The sequence below is a fragment of the Schistocerca gregaria genome, chromosome 1 (genome assembly GCF_023897955.1).
Source record: "Schistocerca gregaria isolate iqSchGreg1 chromosome 1, iqSchGreg1.2, whole genome shotgun sequence".
Classification (NCBI taxonomy): Eukaryota; Metazoa; Arthropoda; class Insecta; order Orthoptera; family Acrididae; genus Schistocerca; species Schistocerca gregaria.
The window spans coordinates 841,828,832-841,852,026 of record NC_064920.1 but is presented as its reverse complement, the minus strand read 5'-3'; positions in this window follow the sequence as shown (position 1 = coordinate 841,852,026).

The following is a 23,195-nucleotide window of genomic DNA, read 5'->3' as shown; positions in this document are numbered from 1 at the left end:
ACTAACGGGTACACCAGGAAGTAACTCGTCGATCACAGAGTTGCCAAACATTCCCTGCCTTGCTGCCAAATCTCAGTTACAGTACCAACAGAAAGAAGACGAACCGATGTGATCCTACAGCGGGCTGGGAAGTGACCATAGCTGGCGTCTCCAAGTCGCGGCTGCGACGGCCTGGAATACATAAATGCGTCTGATTCGCATTTCTGTAACTAGGCTTAGGGACTGGAGCGTAGTTACTAATAATACTCAGAACTGACTGCAAACTAAGCATCATAAATCAGTAACTCTCATAGTTGTTTTTATATTTCTTTCGTAAGTGTTCTCAAAACTAAGAACTCATTCACAGAAATTTTCGTGCCTCGCTGAAGGTCGAGCACAACAAACAAATAAAAAAATAATGTGTGTGTGTGTGTGTGTGTGTGTGACAGAGAGAGAGCGAGAGAGAGAGAGAAATCAAAAAGAATGAGAGAGAGAGAGAGTAAAAAATTGTTGTAAAGAAATTAAATAATGGAATGTAAAGAAATATTTCATTAAAATAACACGTTCCACATCACTACGAAATTTATTCATGATCTATGGAACAAGAATTAGTCGTAATCTAATCTAATCATATCATATTGAGAAATAGCAATGAAGAGTCATGAAATACCGAAACTTTTTCCAATTCCAGTAACCAAATCTAAACTTGACAATAAAAGAAGACAGTTTTTGTAATAAACCGGGACTCCTATCAAGACCCTTCGTCCCTCTTAACTAACCACGAAAGATGTCTGACATACCTCCATTATGAAGTAACAAAGTGTGCATGCATTTAAAGATGTAGTGCATGATGTGGAGTTCTGTGACGGAGATATGAACCCAACACATAATCGGATTGTTAACTAAGTAAATTCAAATGTGTTTGAATCTAAAATAAGGATACAAACTTTCGTGCCTAAGCGACAATCGAACTGCACACCTACCGTGAATCCACGAATATAGCTTAAGTATCAGCTGCTTACTCACCAACAGTAAGATGCGTGCGTGTTTGACCAGAAATAACGGCACCTAATTCGATTGTTGGCAACACATAAACAGACATTAAAATTCATGTTAATTTTCACTGGCAGGCCGGTAAGCACGTGATAGGGCTTGAAATGATATTATGAATATTTGTGTATTGGATCAGTATTCGGTCCCACATACTTACCTTTGGAGGAGACCTAGAAAAGATTGCAGTCTTGGGAAAAGGAACTAAGTGATTGAACTATACTATTCCGAGAGATTCAGATCCTTGAAAGAGGAGATACGAATTCGAATCACAGTCCAGCACCAAATTTTCAACGTCTCTAATTCAATCAATTACTAGTAAAATAAGAGCCCTGTTCCTTTAAATGGCTATTGGTTCATCAAATAAAATAAAATTTTCTAATGTAAGTAAGCTTTCTGGCGACTGTATTTCTGTTTACCATGACTACCGCTGTGTCATTTCCAAACGTAAACCTGCTCTGCCCAGTTGGTAATGAAGGAACGTGATGTTTAATGCGGATTCTGGATTAGAACGTCTTTCTCTTGAGGTTACCAGTGGTAAAGCAAATCTGTTTGGGCCTCTTACAAGTAAATGCCTGAACCCACGCACTGCACCTGTGACAGTTCGTTCCACCAGACCATTGTGGCCACGTTTCCCAGCCCCAGAAGTGTGCTGTAACGGATGATGTGGTTAGCGTACAAAATTAGTCACGGTGAAAAAAATGCGAATTTATTCAGTGGTTAAGTAGAAGCCAGCTTCTGACGCGGAGATTATGCTATTCTCATGTCAGCAGGATGTTCGAGAAAATCCACTGTGAAGTGTGACGTTACCGGATAATTCGATTATTACCGTCGTTATTACTATTATTTTCTTCGTACCGCTGCTGGAAAACATGTGCTTGAAGATCATTTAATGCCTTTTGGTTATTATAGAAGTAGTTTCCCAAGAATAGGTTCTTTCCCTGTCTGTGGAATCCTTTTCATGTTAATATAAAATGTCAGCAATTACTCGAAGATTACATTAAAAGTATAGTAAGATGAAGACGTTACTTGATAACAAAAACGCACTGCCTTTCTTTATTTACTTGCATCTAGAAATGGCTATCGAGCAGTGCCAAACCAAAAGGCAAGAAATCTTACTGCCTTCAGATATACGTCGCTGTCAGTTCTTCCATTTGATTTGGTCGACGTGACCTGCTTCAAGTTGTGTATTACAGACAATGCTTTAGAAAATCAATTGTTTTCCTTTGCAATAAACGGAAAGATTTTCATTCTAAGCTATCCAAGTACAAAATTTTCGCAATATTAGTTCAAATTTAATATTCGCTTCTATAATGTAGGAAAGTATTTCACAGTTGCAAAACTCGCATCCAACTCATTGACCTTACACTTAGCGCTGACCATAAATCCTAGTTCAGAGTGACACCGGTTAAAGTAACTTAATGTAGCGAGGACTGTTTACCAGTGCTCTCTCTCACTGGAACATACACAATTCACTCATTTGGCTCCATAAGTACACTGTAACAGTAATTTCTGTGTGTGTACAATGCATACAGGTTGTAGAATTTAGTTGTTCTCTCTCTTCCACTTCTGTATACAACATGCCTGACCTAAACGGGCCCTTTATCATTGCAGGCCCTGAGCAATGCAACATCGTACTGACAATAGTAATGTGCTGATATTGACAACCTGACTGTTTATTTTACCTGATTTTGTGATCATTTAAATAAAACAACATGACCTTCCAGTGGGCGACATTTCGTCCCTCTTTTCCTTCTGAGAAATTTGTCAGTAAGCTTTTCGCATTACAGCCAGCGAAATGTAGCAGAGTACGACCGGTAAACGATTCACAAACCACGATTTATTGCCGTTAAGACGATTTCCTTAAACGTTGTAGTAGCTGAAGGAATTTAGTTTCTTCTTAAATCGTCTTACGCTGCAACGTTCACAGATATCTCTGTGAAGGTGGCAGTTACGTGATTTTATTTTGGTGATTACAAAATAGAGTCAAATGTATGCACTGGGTAGCCGAGACAGCTAGTTCATGGTGATTTGGTCAACCAAGTAAATGAGTTTACTGAACATGCTGCAAATTACTACAGGGTGCCTGTGTTTAAGAATTCTCATCCAGTGTGGAGCAATGGCGTTATGATAGAAAAATGAGTCACAGAGAAGTGGATTTGGTGGTCTGTTGGACTGATGATAAGTTCATATACCTACAGTCTGGGTTCGATTCCAACTCCTGTCAATGATTTTATATAGGAAGAGACAGATTCCTTTCTCTTCTGGATACACCAAGTGAAGAAGATATAATGGCTCTGTGGTCTGAAATCACATTAAAAATGATATTCCTTCTCTACCAAGCAGACGTTAGTTTGAACCACAATAAAGTCAGGAGTGGCGACATGTAGAAACTCAATCACCAGTAACCTCTCTTGTACTATTTATTTATGTCTAGTGACGAAACAAACGTTATGTAGGGTCACACGACACTTATTCCATCTTTTATTTGAGCTTCTGTATGTTGATAAAATTGGTTCTGAACTGGGAATGCAACTCAGACCGCCCTTAACACGGAATTTGATCCCTTCGTGACAATGCAGCTAGGCTGCAATTTGTTGTTTGTTGAAAACTGCAGTTTCCTCAACATCTCCACATGTTGCGCGTGAATGGGTTCGAATCCTGGTCCGGCAGAAAAGATTTCATTATGTATTATCAAGCTCTAGCATGAGAACACCTATCTGCTGGTGGATAATAATTTTGATGTTTAATGTATTTTCATTCGTTGTCAACACTAACGGTGAGTACGGTATGTTACTTCCAAGAGTAAATCATGAATACGACGAACTTACTATGTGCATTACCTGTCTGACGTAATAATGAGAGTGGTAAAGTTTCAGGTATGTCTTTCATTGTAATAAATGTGAGCTTACAAGCGTTAAGGACAGTCTTATCTGTGATAAGGTGTACCCTGATATTTGTAGTATCGTGGTATTACTTTACATCTTGAGTTATTGCTTTGCAGAGCAGTGTTTTCTAGTGGTGACTTGGTGGAACAATTTTCAATAGTCAAACGACTGTACCAAGGAGCGATTAGAGGACCTACTAGACAGCTGCGTTATGCCGGTTGCATGCTAATCAGGCGAAATGAGCACGACTGTACATTTTGTCACGACAGGAAACAGATTATTATAGAAATAATACAAATTAAGTATCTTATAAAAACAGTAAGGTACAAAATCTAAAAGAGAATTTTACGCTGTAAAACTGTCTTAAACATGTCTTCCTTAAAACTAATAAAAAATTGTGAGCAGATTTTGGTGACTTCTGTTATACATATTAGAATGTTTTCCGTTAAAAGACATATGTAGTTCATGGTCAATGCTTTAATGTTATGTACTAATGGCGTTAACTTATAAATAATGAACTAACAGTGTATTATCAGATGCAGTAATTATGTCATAAATAAAGAATTAACTTTGATATAAATACTTATTTGAAACTGATAAACTTCAAATATAAGTGACTGGTCGGTTTATTAGAAAGCACAATACCAAACGGCAATTGTATTTTGAAACGTGATTGTTAGAACACATTATGTCTTGCACAATGCAATCCAGAGATTGGTTTGACGCAGCTCTCCATGCTACTCTATCCTGTGCAAGTGTTTATACTTTCATTTTATGTGTATCAATGAGGGGAAACTTATTTAGTAATATATCTGACTTTTCTATTTTGTGTCGTAAAATTAAACTTAAATTGTATTATGCAGTCACAAGCTAACTTGCATGGTCTTCGTTAAAATCTGTGGAAAGTATTCATGTTGCTATAGTAACTTCTTTTCACCTCTATGCAACCACATACTGTCTACGTTCGTAGGATGAAATTTTCTCTCTGCAATGGAGTTTGGGCTGTTATGAAACTTCATGGCAGAATAAAACTCGACGTTCAAAATGGCTCTGAGCACTATGGGACTCAACATATGAGGTCATCAGTCCCCTAGAACTTAGAACTACTTAAACATAACTGACCTAAGGACATCACACACATCCATGCCTGAGGCAGAATTCGAACCTACAACCGTAGTGCCTAGAACCGCTCGGCCACTTCGGCCGGCCAGTCGGTTTTCATGTGAAGAGCTACGTAGAGGATGCGTGTTACTGACATTCATAAGATTCCTCTCAGGTTAACTTACCGTAGGTGTGAAATAGACACACTGTCTAATATTGAAGGGCTAAACACTTCGTTTAAAGAGCGCACAAGAAACACTGTGTTGTCATTAAAATAATTTGTTAGAGAATTTCAATAAGAGTTGAAGCGAAGAGATAAAAACTAACTCAAAGAAAACGGAGAGACGCATTATTAATAGCGAATCAACTGCTTCGTGATGAATTCAGCATTGTCGAGAGAATTAAAGAAGCAGTAGGTCAGCCTCACAAAAAGCGTAGGACGACCCGCGAGAGCCTTGAGAAAGAAAATATCGAGAGGGTCGATTGAATTGATTCACAGACAATAAGGAGAACTAAAAACACGGTAGTCTAATGCAGTTTGAGGTCCACTCGGGTCGAATACTATTTATTTATCTGAGTTTGAGTTCTCAAACTGTAGACGAGAATAATACTGCACGTCTCAGAAATACGTGTATTATTTCTGAAGTCTGTAGTTATTTATGCAGGAGAAAAGGAGTCTATCAACTGACGTCAGCTCTAACATATGGTGATTATTGACTCCGCTCAAAAAAATAACACCTAAGGATGGGAAGTACCGTCCGTCTTGTTCTGTACTGTGACTTATGGATTACACGTTTTGATGTAGATGTAGAACGAGCAGCAGTCATACTTCTGCGAGAAAAAGAAAGCATTTCTAGGGATATTGTTTTTAAATGTTTGTCAGTGAGGACTAAGATTGTTATTAAATTCCTTATTTTACGAATCAAACCTGTTAACGATTTTTTTGCTGTACTCTTGGCTAGTAATATACCGAAGTCCAATAGTGCAGATATTTTTATACGCTCGACGCAACTTGGAATGAGTCACTTCTCGCTTGCACTCCACCCCTTGCTCTCGTCCCCTTCGCCCTCCCCCACACCCCACAACCCGCAACCCATTTTCTGTAAAGGATTATGATGGTCATCTAAGAGTGATAACGGTGTTAGCACTAGGCAGGCCTGCAAAATGGACGTTGCTGCACAAAGCTCATCCTAAAGTCGAGCTTTTAAGGGAGAAGTTCAGGTAGAAGGGCGAGTGGTACTGGATTTGCCGGTCGGCGACCGCAAGCTCCCGCAGAAAAATCCCCCATTGTCTTTAAGGCGAGTGCGATCAGGCGGCTAAAATAACGATGCGGACACACCGGCCAGCCTTGACTGTGGCGCCCTATCCGCTTACGTCAAGGCTGGTTGGATTATCACCCATCAACCAGAACACTGCCTGTCTTCCAGCGGACCAATACAAGGTCTGAGGAGCGGCCGTCGCCAACTCTCTGTGGAGGGAGCGGGCAATGCTCTGGTACCAAATGGCAACGTAACTGCTGTGTGCGCCTTGGAGTCTTGGCCTTGGTGTACCAGGCAGAAGTGTCGCTAAGGAGAATAACTGGCAACAAAATTATCGTTGGTTTTATAACCTTTGCGAACATGGATGTGGAGTTTCATTGCGTCTGTATTTAGATTGTGTGAAGTTATCTGTTGTCCCTTGGTGGCGTCGAATATAATAAACGACCGCTCGAGGCCTCGAAGGAATGTTGAACCAATGTTACAGATGCACATTGTGGAAGACATTCCTTATGCATTTCGAATCTCAATCCATTTCTATTTTATATCCGTAACTAAGTTTTCCTTCACTTCTGTACCTTGTTAGTTTCTTCCCCGACGCACTCTCAATCACTTAACTACCTCCCTCCAGCAGTGTCGCACTGGCTTCGCCTCTAGTTTCACCGTATCCATGGAGAACGAATCTTCCAAATAGCTCTAAGCACTATGGGACTTAACGTCTGAGGTCATTAGTCCCCTAGACTTAGAACTACTTAAACCTAAATAACCTGAGACTAACCTAAGGACATCACACACATCCATGCCCCAGGCAGGATTCGAACCTGCGACCGTAGCAGCCGTGTGGTTCCAAACTGAAGCGCCTCGAACCGCTAGGCCACAGCAGCCGGCACGAATCTTCCAGTGGTTGTTTTTGTTCGTCTTGTATCAACTACATTTTCGTAAATATTGCTTCCTCTTTCATTTTACTGTGCAAAGGAGGATTCGTTATGAAACCAAACAGAAATGTGGTAGACTGCTTGAAAAATAAATGTGAAGTATTTACGATGAAGTGGCAGATTGAGATGTTACGTTGCGAACATGAATATTTGAGGCTATTTTCACGAACTAAAAATAAAACCTTGATACATGCCAGGAAATGTACAAAGAGACAGCGAGGATAGGCCGACATCGAATTTCTATTTCAGGATTAAGAGGTGTCCCGAAACGTGTTAGAGATTGAGAATGAGGTGAATCTGGAAGAGATAGGTGATTCGCGATTACAGTCAGAGACTAAGGAGGTACTGAATTATGCGAACTCAAGAAAATCACAAAGGGTGAGAAATTTCCAGAAAATTATTATTTTTACGTCATCGAAAAAGCTCTCGGCGAGAATTATGCGCTGTCCTCGAAATACCTAAAGCTTCTTCACTGTACGCCAGAGTAAAATCGAGAAACAGTCACAAAAACTAAATAGATATTATGCCCAAATAGGATCGGCTGCAGCACAGACGCATTGTTTTTTCACGCGGTACGGATAGATGGTCCATGTAGAATATCCGCCTACTGTCCTGCCACCCATTGTGACATGGCTTCATATTCCGCAGTAGAGTAGACTACCCCAAGCGCTGAAGTGTGCAGAGTTTCAGCCGTGGATACTCCGGTTGTTCCATACAGTTTACCTATGATGTTGTACCTAGTTCATATCTTGGCAGCTGTGTTTTACAGATGCTACTTGTAGCACAGTGTCTGGTCAAATGTAATCCCCAGATATTTTGGGTACTGATTGTGGTGAGGTAATCATTCACCAAAATAGACATGGAGCTGTATATTCGCCGCTCCGCTGCACAAATGAAAGCAATCCGAGACGGGTTGGTAGGGTTTGGTTTCAGTCTCTCTCTCTTAAAGTATGTTCCCGTTATCGCCATCTCAGATGTTAAGATGACTTCCGTTTCTTCAAAATTTTGATTTCCCACTGCCAGTACGCAGTTGGCGACGCATCCAAAATTACGAGATGTAATTTGATGCATATCGGAGCTTTACAGATTAAACAGCAGTGGATCGAGGACAGATTGCTGATGTGGTCCATTACCCGCCATCTTTGAAAAGTTAAATCTCTGCTGTAGCTCAAATACATATGCGTCACACAATCACTACGGGACTAGAGTGAGAAAGCTACGGTGCGCTGGGATGCGTACGGTGGTAGTGTGGGCGGCCAAGAACCTCCCAGCTATTGTAGACAATAGCATTTACATAGTGCTCATTAGACGACGATTCAAACATACATCCGGCCATCCTGATTTAGGTTTTCCCTGATTTCTCTAAATCGCTTCAGGCAAATGCCGGGATGGTTCCTTTGAAAGGGCACGGCCGATTTCCCTCTCCATCCTTCGCAAATCCGAGCTTGTGTTCTGTCTCTCTCGTTGCCGACGAGACGTTAAACACTAATCTCTTCCTCCTCCACATGATGCCCATTAGAAAAATCAGGTAAAAACCTAATAACAAAAATTTCGAAGACAACTAATCGTTTAATAGTAAGTATTTCCGCGTATATTTAGGCGAAAGTGAAACTGTACAGGTTACATACACAAGATAGCTGACAAAGCAACAAAAGTAATGCACATACTGGTTGGCACAGGACCCAGCGGATTGAGGATACTGCCTTGCACAATGAGAACATACCGCAAAATGGGCTTTGCATTCAGCATGTGTGGCCTCCCTCAAATGCTGAACGGGACAACTGAAGATCGAGCAGTGCGGTGAATTTCTGAAACAATCAGATGTATCCCGCATCAAGAGTGGTTATGGCTTTAGTAGACAGGATATCTCAGGAGGAATGGTAAATACTCAGGGATACGACAGGAACTATCATACTGGCAAAAAAGTCCAGTAAACATGGGTTCTAGAATATGTGCCTTAGGAACTATGAGTACTTTTTCATCTTAACTACTGTGAAACAAATCTCTTCTGCTACAAGGTCTTTGCTTTCCATATTTTGGGAGATGGTTTTACGGAGTCAAAACAAGAAAAAAAGGTCTGGTTAAGACGGGCACTAAAGTATATATCATAAGTAGTTGAAAAGATGAGTTTCACAGAAGCGAAGATAAACAAGTGCTCATAGCTCTTAAGGTATGTAGAGACCACGGTACTGAATATTTTTTGCTTCTACATCTACATCTACAACCATACTCCGCAAGCCACCTGACGATGTGTGGCGGAGGGTACCTTGAGTACCTCTATTGGTTTTCCCTTCTATTCCAGTCTCATATTGTTCGTGGAAAGAAAGATTGTCGGTATGCCTCTGTGTGGGCTCTAGTCTCTCTGATTTTATCCTCGTGGTCTCTTCGCGAGATATACGTAGGAGGGAGCAATATACAACTTGGCTCTTAGGTGAAGGTATGTTCTCGAAACTTCAACAAAAACCCGTACCGAGCTACTGAGAGTCTCTCTCGCAGAGACTTCCACTGGAGCTTATCTACACTACTGGCCATTAAAATTGCTACACCACGAAGATGACGTGCTACAGACGCGAAATTTAACCGACAGGAAGAAGATACTCTGATATGCAAATGATTAGCTTTTCAGAGCATTCCCCGGTGGCGACACCTACAACGTGTTGACATCAGGAAAGTTTCCAACCGATTTCTCATACACAAACGGCAGTTGACCGCCGTTGCCTGGTGAAACGTTGTTGTGATGCCTCGTGTAAGGAGGAGAAATACGTACCATCACGTTTCCGACTTTGATAAAGGTCGGATTGTAGAATATCGCGATTGCAGTTTATCGTATAGCAAGACTGCTGTTCGCGTTGGTCGAGATTCAATGACTGTTAGCGCAATATGGAATCGGTGAGTTCAGGAGGGTAATACGGTATGCTGTGTTGGATCCCAACGGCCTCGTATCACTAGCAGTGGAGATGACAGGCAACTTATCTGCATGGCTGCAACGGATCGTGCAGCTACGTCTTGATCCCTGAGTCACCAGATGGGGACGTTTTCAAGACAACAACTATCTGCACGAACAGTTCGACGACGTTTGCACCAGCATGGACTATCATCTCCGAGACCGTCCCTGCGGTTACCCTTGACGCTGCATCACAGACAGGAGCGCATGCGATGGTGTACTCAACGACGAACCTGTGTGCACGAGTGGCAAAACGTTATTTTTTCAGAAGATTCCAGGTTCTGTTTACAGCATCATGATGGTCGCATCCGTGTTTGGCGACATCACTCTTACTTCGGAAGACTTCTCTCCATTGAGAATGACATGCTGCGTTCTGTTATCTAGGAACTCTTTAATCCAATCACACAATTGGTCTGATAGTCCATATGCTCTTACTCTGTTCATTAAACGAATGTGGGGAATTGTATCGAACGCCTTGGGGAAGTCAAGAAACACGGTGTCTACCTGGGAACCCGTGACTATGGCCCTCTGAGTCTCGTGGACGAATAGCGCGAGCTGGGTTTCACAAGACCGTCTTTTTCGAAAGCCATGCTGATTCCTACAGAGTAGATTTCTAATCTCCAGAAGAGTCATTATACTCGAACATAATACGTGTTCCAAAATTCTACAACTGATCCACGTTTGGCATATAGGTCTACAGCTCTGCACATCTGTTCGACGTCCCTTCTTGAAAATGGGGATGAGCTGTGCCCTTTTCCAATCCTTTGGAACGCTACTCCCTTCTAGAGACCTACTGTACACCGCTGAAAGAAGGGGGGCAAGTTCCTTCACGTACTCTGTGTAAAATCGAACTGGTATCCCATCAGGTCCAACGGCCTTTTCTCTTTTGAGCGATTTTAATTGTTTTTCTGTCCCTCTGGCATCTATTTCGATATCTACCGTTTTGTTATCTGTGCGACAATCTAGAGAAGGAACTACAGTGCAGTTTTCCTCTGTGAAACAGCTTGGAAAAAGACATTTAGTATTTCGGTCTTTAGTCTGTCATCCTCTGTTTCAGTACCATTTTGGTCACAGAGTGTCTGGACATTTTGTTTTGATCCACCTACCGCTTTGACATAAGACCAAAATTTCTTAGAATTTTATACCAAGTCAGTACATGGAACTTTACTTTCGAATTCAATGAACGCCTCTCGCATTGCCCTCCTCACACTACATTTCGCTTCGCGTAATTTTTGTTTGTCTGCAAGGCTTTGGCTATGTTTACGTTTGATGTGAAGTTCCCTTTGCTTCCGCAGCAGATTTCTAACTCGGTTGTTGTACCACGGTGGCTCTTTTCCATCTCTTACGATCTTGCTTGGCACATACTCATCTAACGCATATTATACGATGGTTTTGAATGATCCTCAACACTATCTGTACTTGAGACAAAAGTTTTGTGTTGAGCCGTCAGGTACTCTGAAATCTGCTTTTTGTCACTTTTGCTAAACAGATAAAGCTTCCTAACTTTTTTTATATCTCTATTTACGGCTGAAATCATCGATGGTGTAGTCGCTTTATGATCGATGATTCCCTGCTCTGCGTTAACTGTTTCAAATAGTTCGGGTCTGTTTGTCACCAGAAGGTCTAATATGTTATGGCCACCAGTCGGTTCTCTGTTTAACTGCTCAAGGTAGTTTTCAGATAATGCACTAAAAAAAATTTCACAGGATTCTTTGTCCCTGCCACCCGTTATAAACGTTTGAGTCTCCCAGTCTATATATGCTAAATTAAAATCTCCACCCAGAAGTATAACATGGTCGGGAAATCTACTCGAAATATTTTCCAAATTTTCCTTCAGATGTTCTGCCACAACAGTTGCTGAGCCAGGGGCTTATAGAAACATCCAATTACCATGTTTGAGCCTGCTTTAACCGTGACCCTCACCCAAATTATTTCACATTTTGTATATCCGTCAATTTCCTTTGATACTATTGCTTCGAATGATTGTTCCTGTCATATCCCCAATAGTGATCATTCCTCCGGGGACATCCTTTATTCAGAACCATGAGTAATCCTGCATTTACAAACGGAGGCTACTATTAAGTAAAATCGTCTGTGGTGCAAAGACTCAATTTGTGTCGCGTAGATGATACTGGTGGCTAGGAAGGTATTTAACTCATATTTCAAATGTTTCAAATGGCTCTAAGCACTATGGGACTCAACTGCTGTGGTCATCAGTCCCCTAGAACTTAGAATTACTTAAATCTAACTAACCTAAGGACATCACACACATCCATGCCCGAGGCAGGACTCGAACCTGCGACCGTAGTAGTCGCACGGTTCCGGACTGCGCGCCTAGAACCGCGAGACCACCGCGACCGGCAACTCATATTTCCTGTACCATCAAGTGTCCAGTCATCCTTTTCTCTTGCTTTGATTAAAGACTATGAGACAATTCCTTATACTTTAGAGCAGTATACAACGCATTTCGTTTTTAAACAGCTTTCAGATTTCTTGTGTATATAGACGGAAAGCTTCTGTATCTGCTACATGTAATCCCAGAAAATAAGTTCTCAATATGATGCTGAAGGCTGTGTAACTCTTGATCCATTGTCAGACATAACACAGTAGGTTCTAAAGGCAATAAATATCGAACTGCTTTACGCTGAGATATCTATAAAATTGTTAGTACAGAAGCAGTAACAGTAAAATGGGTCTGCTACGAGAGTTCAGCGACTTGTAACGCGACTTTGTCATTGCATGGCATGTGACTAACACTTCCATCAGAGACTTTTCAACTCTTCTAAAATTGCCCAACTCGACTAATGGTGATGTGGTGACTGTAAAAATTTACATGAAATAGGCAGAAAGAATTACTCGTGAGTTCCAAATGCTACTATTAAGTCCAGCTAGCACAATTACATTGCATACAGAGTTAAAAACAATGGGGTATGATGGTCGAAAAGCTCCCCATAAGCCATAAATTTCCACAATCAGCGCTAAGAGACATTAGAGCAGGTGTAAAGAGCCACGCGACTGGACAGTGATTGACTTTGTATGGCCAAATGCGGAGGAGGTAGTGTTATGGTATGGAAGTGTTTCTCGTGGTTTGTGTGTGGTACTCTTATTGACCTTAAGATAATGCTGAATGCCGAAGGATACGAACACATTTTGCAGCAATGTGTACGGCGTGCAGTGGGCTCGGAGGCAATGGTCGTTTGTACCACTATAAAAATATACCATGTCGTTGAGCAGCATCTTGTGAGGCAGTGCTTTGTGGACAACGTCATTCCTAAAATTACTTGTCCAAAGTTACCGCCTGAACTCAATGGAACATCTTGGGGATGAATTAGCACGTCGACTTCGCTCCAGACCCCGGAATCCAATTTCATTACTTTCTCTGATTTCGGCGCTTGAGGAAGAATGGGTTGCCATTCCACTACAGACACTCAGAAATCTCACTGAAAGTGTCCCTTGCACAGTTCTAGCACTCGTAAAGGCGGAGGATGGACACATCCCAATTGTCCATTAATAGTCCCTGGTAATCCATCAAGGGAACTGGGACTGCAGTCGGACACGAAATGCTTGAATAATAGTCACACACCAAGTAGTTTGCTTGTTATTGCCTTGGAAGGTACAGAATACAGTTAATGTTGGCCCACTGCATACGCTAATGTTCATTGCAGGTGAAAACCGTTGTGGATAGCAGGTTACGCTTGGGGCCTGAAGATGACACCATTTGGTGTCGCAACTGGTAGCATGTGTTAAAAAGAATAAACGACATACATTCAAATATAGCCACTGGTTTTATTATCATTACTCTACTGTCCGTTAGTAGGTGCCCAGGTACTTTTGATCAGACAGCGTATCTCCGCATGTAGTAAGATACTGGATGAAATGTGCTTTTAAAGCTCACCTTGTATCTTGAGATATGAGATGTCCGGAAGGAACGCGCCGCCCCAGCATGCAGCCAGACTTCACAGTTGCCTCAATTCCCTGAGTAACGACAGTCCACGCATTGTCGAGAGCGGCCTGTGGGCTCCCCGTGCGGCTCGTCCTTTTGCTTCGCCCTCTTTTGGGATGCAGCAGCGCCTCCTCCGGCTGTCGGCCTCTCATTAAGCAGGCGGAATGCGGAGCCGAGCCGCCGCCGGTAATCCTCGCCTCGCCTTGTTTCTGCGGCTATTATGTCGGGCCCGCCGGATTCCTTCCTCCAGAGCCGGGAAGCAACCTTCCAGATTGCGTCCGTCCAGCCTGTGACCACAGCGGACAACGGCCGCTCTGCCTTGACTCACGTGTCGCTATCATGGTAACCGAGTGCTTTGGATTGAGAGACATGACGTCAAAAGCAATGAGATGCGTGAAAAACTGCCGCATCGCGCATGATGTCTAAATTTATTACTTCTTTGCTACTAAATCCATTCGCATAACATTTTCAGCCAGTATTCACATACGCCGCTGAATGTACACACACAATACACCGTTGTACGACATATAGATCAAGAGATTTGACCTCATAAACACTAAGATGCGTGGAAAAATGCCGCATCATGCATGAAGTTTTAACACATTTATTCTTTGCTGTTGAGACACTTTTAAAGTCGATTCAACATAAGGATATCGCTCACATCTAACAGTGCTTTTGACAGATTTAAACTTGGAAGTGCGAACGGCTGTAGGCGAAAACAATCGCCATCTATGGAGCTATGAAGAGACGTCATTATAGAGACGTTTACAAAATCGTGCTGTAGACACGATGCGTCCAGTGTACACAAACTGTCCGGAATTCTACTCTACAAACACAATTCCTTTCTTGTTTTCATTTTTAACAGAAAATTGACAAAATAAATTCTCATGCAATGATAGATTTTTCTTATCTGTCGAGCATCTTTATCATATTGTTTGAAATGATGAATTTGGGGCAGTATATGGTGAAAATACGCTTAATAGGAAAAATGCTGCCCCCACCCCCCGCCCTCCTAAAAGAGTTTTGGAGCTCTGTAGAGGTACAACAAACGACCCTCCATTATTGACGTGAGGCATGGTAATGAAATGGTGTGCTTGTATGTGGGACAATTGACTGCGCGGAATCAGCTGACAATCAGTAATATGGAACGATGTGGAGCGGTGATACTCGTAGAATGGCGGAAAGAAACTATCGGGTTTGGACGTGTCCAATGACTGAAGTTGCTCGATTTATTAGTGTATCAAAGCAGACTGTCTAGCGGCGCCCAGGATCCGTTGTTGTTGTTGTTGTGGTTTTCAGTCTAGAGACTGGTTTGATGCAACTCTCCATGCTACTCTATCCCGTGCAAGCTTCTTCATCTTCAAGTAACTACGATACCCTACATCCTTCTGAATCTGCTTAGTGTATTCATCTCTTGGTCTATCCCTTCGATTTTTATCCTTCCCGCTGCCCTCCAATACTAACTTGGTGATTCCTTGATGCCTCGAACATGTCCTACCAACCGATCCCTTCTTCTAAAGTTGTGCCACAAATTCCTCTTCTCCCCAATTCTATTCAGTACCGCCTAATTAGCTACACGATCTACCCATCCAATCTTCAGCATTCTTCTGTGGCACCACATTTCGAAAGCCTTTATTATCCGCTTGTCTAAACTATTCATCGTCCTTGTTTCACATCCGCACATGCCTACACTCCATTCAAGTACTTTTAGAAAAGACATCTTTACTCGATGTAAAAACTTCTCTTCTTCAGAAGAGGATCCACATCCCTCCTAACCATGTAGGCTTAGCAAGTAGTAGGACCTCGAAACTCCCATACAATTTTAATTACCATCAAGTACAGGTAATAGCTCTGAGCCTTCCCAGCTTCCTCAGAGTGACAGTTAATGGTTTCATGTTTCATTCTACAGCAGACCATTTCATAGTGAACACTTTCTCCGACACTGTTGAACTACACTGAGTAGAATGGAAAGGAAAGTGTTACTTCAACAAGGTTACGCTTTCGGATCCTAAAAATTGTTAAAAGATGTTGTAGAATGATAGACGTGCAACATCAAGAATAGCAAAAGTTTTACTTAAACATCCTCCATTGAAGACACAAATGTGCTCGAGAGTGAAGACAACCTCAGCCACGCAGAAATACCTTGTGACAAAAAAGAGTGTGATCTGAAGAGGAAAGCTAGTGAGGATATATGGCAGGTACCATCAAAAGTTATACACTGTCAAGTCAGATTAATGTGACCACATGTCAGAAGTGTGAATAACTACCTTTTGCAGCGCAGATCGCTGCGAGATAGGCAGGAAGAGAGTTATTGTGTTTCTGGGAGGTACCAACAGGGATGTGGAAATATGCTAACTCCAGTGCTGTGGCCAGATGTGTTGGGTTTCTCCAATCATCACTGCTGTGATCACAAAACTCAGCTCTGTGGTCACAGAGGCAGAGGTGTTAGCGAAACTGAATGCCTATCCCAGCCTGAAAATCCGCTCAGACCGCCATATGTACAACTCCAGCTGTAACTTCCTCATGCATGTTTTTTTCAATTTGCCTCCTCCATAGATCACCTTTTCATTCAGGGAGCCCTGATTTGCAACTGTCGCCACCCCGTTGATCAGTCCCATTCCCCTCCTCAATCCTACTGCTGCCCATGCTGTCTCCTCTACAATGACCACCTCACCCAAAACTGCAAGTACCTCCCCCCCACCTGTAAAGTTTCCCACTTCCTCAAATGATGTCCTAACCCCACCTCTCCTCCTTCCTGCAACACCTGCAATGAACCCCACCCCACCTAATCCTCCAAATGCAAAGCCAATCTCCCTCCCACCAACCCTCTGATCACTGTCCCCATTTGCTCCATTGAGCAGCCCATCAACCCCAACAATTCCCTCCATCCACCACGTATGGCTGAAGACGTCATCCGGTTCCTGACTATCATCCTGCAGTATATCCATCCCTTCCAGTGCCCCACACCCTCCAGCAGCTCTCCCTTGCCGTCCACTCTGTTTTCCAGTTGAATATCTACGTCACCTACTCCCACAACCAGGCCCACTTTACTTTTACCTACCTAGACACCCTCGTTTAAGCTCCTCTCTTCTCCTCCCTTCACTCCCTCCCACACTCCCCCCCTTCCACCTCCTATTCCTAAACATTCGTTCCTTCCCTGCCAACAAATACCTCTTCAAGCATACCCTGTCCCAGCACCAGGCCGACTCCATCATCCTCCAACCTCGCCATGTTGTCTGCACCTCTCCCTCTATCCTTCACTGCACCAACAACCCCCTTCCCCACACATGAGGTGGGGTCATAATTGGCCACCTCAAGCATATCCCTGACTGGCCACGAACCTTATTCAATGACCTGACCGAACACTTTCTCCTCAGCGTCTTTCTTCCCTTCCTCACCATCACCTGTGCCACTATGTCTGTCCTGCAGCTCCTCTCCCCTATGACTTCATTTCCCATGTTGACCATACCTTTTCCACGTATGATATTGCCACTGAAGTCAACATCCACAGCCAGCACTCCACCACTCAGTTCCTTGCCATCCTCAATGGTACCTCGTTCCTCTACCGCATCATACCTGTCCTGAAAGTATCCACACCAGATGTCATCCTCACTTCCTCCAATCTCCTTGGTTGTATAACCATGGACGTCATCGACCCCATTGTTAGTGACCACCTCCCTGTCCTTCTGTCCCTCTTGGTGCTCTCCTCCTACTATCGCCCCCCCTCCTGCCCCCCACCCTGCTGCCCCTCGAAAGTCCATCCATTACTACCACGTCACCGACTGGGATGCCTACCAGGAATCCATTGCCTCGCAGGTTGTAAGTCATCCCCTTACATTTCACCATTCTACTGACATCACCCATGCCTCTTCCTTCCTCCAGCAGATCATCACTGACGCTGTGGAGTCCCAAGTTCCTACCAGACACATCCAGCCTCACTGCCCTATGCTTCCTCTGCAGGCCATCCTTCTCTGTGAATCACGCAGGCTCCAACTACCACTTCTTTCTCCGCACTCATAACCAGGATACACTCCTCCACCACTAGCAGTTACAATGACACATCTGAAATATCCTCACAGTAAAGAAACTCTGGGACATGCACCAGGCATGTACATGTCTCAACTCCACCCTGCCTGTCAACTCCTCTAAGTACTGGTCTTCTTCCCACTGCCTTACTGGTAGCCATCCCACCCTGCATTACCCTCTTGTCCATGACAACTGCTCTTTCACTGACAACCTCAGGAGGCTAACCATTTCTCTTCCCAACTCTCCGATGTCTTCTCCATTCCTGACGACCACCATTTTGATTACTCCCTCTTCCCCACTGTCCTTGAATGCACTGATACCTGTGTCCCACCACTTGGCCCTAGTTTCCAGTACTTAAGTCAGTTACCCTCTCAGTCGTAAACACTCCCATCACCACACATGACATCAAACTAGTCCTCCATCCCAAATGCAAGACTGCCTCTGGTCATGGCAGTGTCACCTACTGCCTCCTCAAGGAGTCCCTCTTCCTGGCTGCCCTTCCTACCCTGTACAACGTCCTCCTCTCTCCAGCTTTTACCCTGACCTGTGGAAGACTTCCTGTGTCCTGCTGTTCCCAAACCCGACAAACCCCCCTCTGACACCTCTTCCTATCGTCCCATCTGTCTTACCTCCATTCAGTAAGGTGTTTACGTCCATCCTCTCCTGCCTTATTCATCACGAGTTTAACCAGCACCACCTCCTTCCCCTTACCTAGTGTGACTTATGGCCCTCCTCTCAGCTTCTTAACCTTATCAATTTTTCCCTCTAACTTAACCCTTGTCGCTCTGCTATCTTTGCTTTCCTCGACCTCCAGAACACTTAAAGTCGTGTCTGGCAACTCGGGCTCCTCTTTAAGCTCCAGACATATGCTCTACCCAGTTTCATCTGTCTCATTCCTTCCTTCCTCTCCAAACGTCCCTCCTATGTCACTATCCACAATACCAGCTCCTGTACTTTCTATCCCACCACTGGCGTACCCCAAGGCTCTGTCATTTCCCCTCTCCTCTATCTCCTATATACTACAGATATGGCCAAACCTCCCAGACCCATTACCCTCCTCTGATTTGCTGACGACACCACCTTCCTGGCCTTTTATCCACCTTGTGCAACCAGTGGCTCCTACGCATCAGCCATTCCAAGACATAGGCAGTCATCATAGGTCATACCGCTCACTTGTTCTGGCTCCACGATTTTTACCTCACCATTTATGATCACCCTATCCACCTCACTCCTACACTGAAATATCTCGGCCGCAGCCTCGACCGTCACCTAACCTGGACTCTTCATCCTTATGACCCAACACAAAGGCCACAATAGACTCTGCCTCCTGAAACTCCTGTCCAACCAAACATGAGAACTGCCTCCTTCCACCATCCTTCAAACCTACAAATCCTTGATCCAACCCATCCTTTGTTATGACAGCATCACTTGTACTTCCACCCATCACAGATTCTATAAAGCCCTCCAAATCATAGAATGCCATGCACCCTGCCTCGCCTTCCATATCTGCCTTCCACACCCCATGCAAGTCCTCTATGACCTCATCACCTTCACACATCTTCTTCTTTTCCTCGAATACATCTGCACCCTCTACATCATCCACTGACTTGAGCCCCCCACGCCCTAGTGTCCTGTCTACCCCCATCGAATAGCTGTCCCTTTACTGTTGTGTCCTGCCCTCTCTCTCAATCTCCACACCCTCCACCTCCTTTCCCAACACAACTTCCAGCACATACCCCTCCTGGCTGATGAGCTTCGCCCTGAACTCTACCCCTCCTACCAACTCTAACCCCATCTTCTCCACTCCTACTCCTCAGGGCTCCCTCTCCCCTCTTACTCTCTTCCCCTGAGCAGTTTTCCTCCATCGTACACCCCACCTCCCTTTCCCATGTCACCATTCTGTGTCTCTGCACTCCCTCCTGACTTGCCTTCCCTCTCCATCTCCCCCCCCCCCCAGCCTCCCTTTTTTCCCTTTTGTACCACCCCCTCCAGCTTCCCTGCCTCGCTGCCCTTTCCCTCTTTATCCCTCCTCTCAGGCCCCCTCTCCCTTGGCAGGTCCCTCCCAGCAAGATTTACTTTTTGTGTGTGTCCTCCATCACTTTCATTGGTTTTTTAAGTGACTCTATTTTTGTGTGTTTTTATACTGTGGCCAACTTATAACTTGTGTGTGTGACTCTAGTGTATTTTAAGTGCTCCACGACTCGCCAGCTGCGTTCTTTAAACTTTATGTCGACTTTTTGTTTAACTGTCCCACAATGATCGTCCCTATGCCAGTGTATATTTTAACCTTAACCCCTATTGTCTCCATTTATTATGTTTTTATGTCCCCCTTTATCTGCCTTTTTTTATATAGTTTTGCCTTTTTTATACCAACATAATGTCACTCAGCAGAAGAGCAGCGGATTGTGCTGCTGCCAGCCCCTCCCTCTGCCTATATGCGGCAGGGAAATGAAATCACAATTATAAAAATACCCTCAGGATACTTAGTCAGTGTGACACAATACACATTAAGGTAACAAAAGGCATAGGATACCTCTTGATTATGCCACATAAATGGGATTCACGCCCACCGATCTGGGTGGCCAAATCATTCGCGCCAATTTTATAGAGTATTCTTCAAACCAATCATGAGCAGATGTGCCACAATGACATGGCGCATTGTCACTCACAAAAATTCCATCTTTGTTTAGCAACAAATGGTTTCTAAGTAGCCGAAAATAAACATTTTCAGTCAATGATCGGTTCAGTTGGACAAGAGAACCCAGGCTATTCCACGTAAACACAGCTCACATCATTATAGAGCCAGCAGCACCTTGTACAATACCTTCACGACAACTTGGGTCCAGGTCTTCATGGGGTCTGTGCCACCATCAGCTCTTACAAACTGAAATCTGGACTCATCCGTCCAAGCCACGGTTTTCCAGTCGTCTAGGGTCCACTGATACCATCACAAACGCAGGAGAGGCACTGCAGATGACGTCGTGCTTTTATTAAAGGCACTGGCGTCGGTCGTCTGCTGCCGTGGCCCATTAACCCCAAATTTCACCGCACGGTCCTAACGGATACATTCATCGTACGTCCCACATTAGTTTCTGCTGTTATTTCACGCATTGTTGCTTGCCTGTTAGCACTAACATCTCTATGCAAAAGCTGCTGCTCTCGGTCGTTAAGTGAAGATTGTCGGCTACTGAATTGTACGTGTTGAGATGTAATGGCTGGAAATTGGTATTCTCGGCACACTCTTGGCACTGTGAATCTCAGAACATTGCATTCCCTAGCGATTTCTGAAATGGAATGTCCCATGCGTCTAGCTTAACTACCATTCCGCATTCAGAGTCATTCGTTATGTGGCCATAATCATGTCAGAAACCTTCCAAACGAATTATCTGAGAAGAAATGACAACTTTACCAATGCTCCCCCTTTCATACCTTGTGTATGCGACGCTTCCGCCAACTGTTTATGAGCATATCGCTATCCCATGACTTTGGTCATCTCAGTGAGTGTTAATGGAAGTTTTTATTGCACAGAGGTTTCTGTTAGCTGTTTACGACCATGGTCTTCTTAGTAGACGTTATACTCCAACGAATATTTTCTTTGTTGAACGATAAGAATACTTCAAAGTATCAGCATGTCCTCTAACACATTTTGTTGGTAAAATGTGACAATATAGGTCTGAAATTATCTCCATCAACAATGCTGGAAGTAAAGTGTCGACTGATATAAGAATCCAATGTTGTAAATTTCATCAAAGGATATAGACATTGGGACTTGAACATAATTAAAATTCCAGGAATGAAGTTGGGAAGTTTCTGGCTTGTATATTTGACTTGCCAATGCTGGATCCCTATATGGTTAGTGTCTGCTTTGCTGAAGAATTCATTCCAGCGATGCCTGTGCTTGGAAAACTGTAAATGGTTTGTGAATGCTTGTGGATACTTAGGTATGGTAGATGAAAACATACTCTTTCATCCACGCATGTTGGCAGAACTAAGTTGTAACAAACAGAGAGCAGCCAATGCTTGAGAAAGTTTCCGCAAGAAGTACAGTAGTCAGTCCTACTACTGTAGCTCAGATATACACAAATTTTTTGACGTACTGGATGAAAATCAAACCGATACCAAAATTGCAATCAGTTCCTCAAAAACTAAGGGCAAGGTAAGGTAACTTTTGAGAACACTTCTCTTGGAGCACATCGGTCATTTGTATTGATTAAAAATGAAAATGAACAGTCATAATCCCAAGAAACTTCTTTTTTTATGAGGTTACCGGTTTCTGTCTGTTTTAGGCCATCATCAGACCTCACTCCATGATGGCAGACGGTGGCTGTGAACGGAGCAGGCCCACGACTCCACGAACGCTAACTGCTCAGCAAGGTAAGGTCTTTTCCGCCTTTCAGATCCATGATGGAGCAAGTGGCGAACTTCAAATGTGGAAAAATTATAAGAATGCAGTACGTGAAATCAGTTTTCTATCAAATGAAACCTGGACGTACCAGGCAAAATGAAAAATATTGCCAGATTTAGAAAACGGCATATATTGCAGGCTAGTATGATAATAAAACTATAAAAATATTTAAATTTAAAAAAATTAAGTTTGTAAAAAAAACTATGAATACTTTTGGGGAGTGAGACAATTTGCCCACTCGTGATGCACCCTGGGTGACATCAAACAAACTGGCACAAAACCAGTAATTCATATTTAGGTATTAGACACTCATTTTCTTTTTACATCGAGATGCTGGATAATCTGAGCCGTTCTTTCCTTATTACTGACGACAGGTGCGAAAAATATTTTACCACCTCGACTAGAAGTTTGTATGTATCTATCTGCTTTCAACAGAAAGACTGTGCCCCTTCCCTGACCTCTGAAGGCACGGTTCGAGTAGCCCAGGCGGACCTGTAAGGTTCTAGGAGGCATGAGTCTTATTTTTCTGACCATGCGAGATGTGGATCCTACTCCTCAGGTGGATCCTTAAAAATCCAGGAGGCCTAAGTCCTATTTTTCTGATCACGGGAGGCGTGGTTTCTGCCCTCCAGACGGACCCTTAAGTGTCATCAAAGGCATGGGTTCTA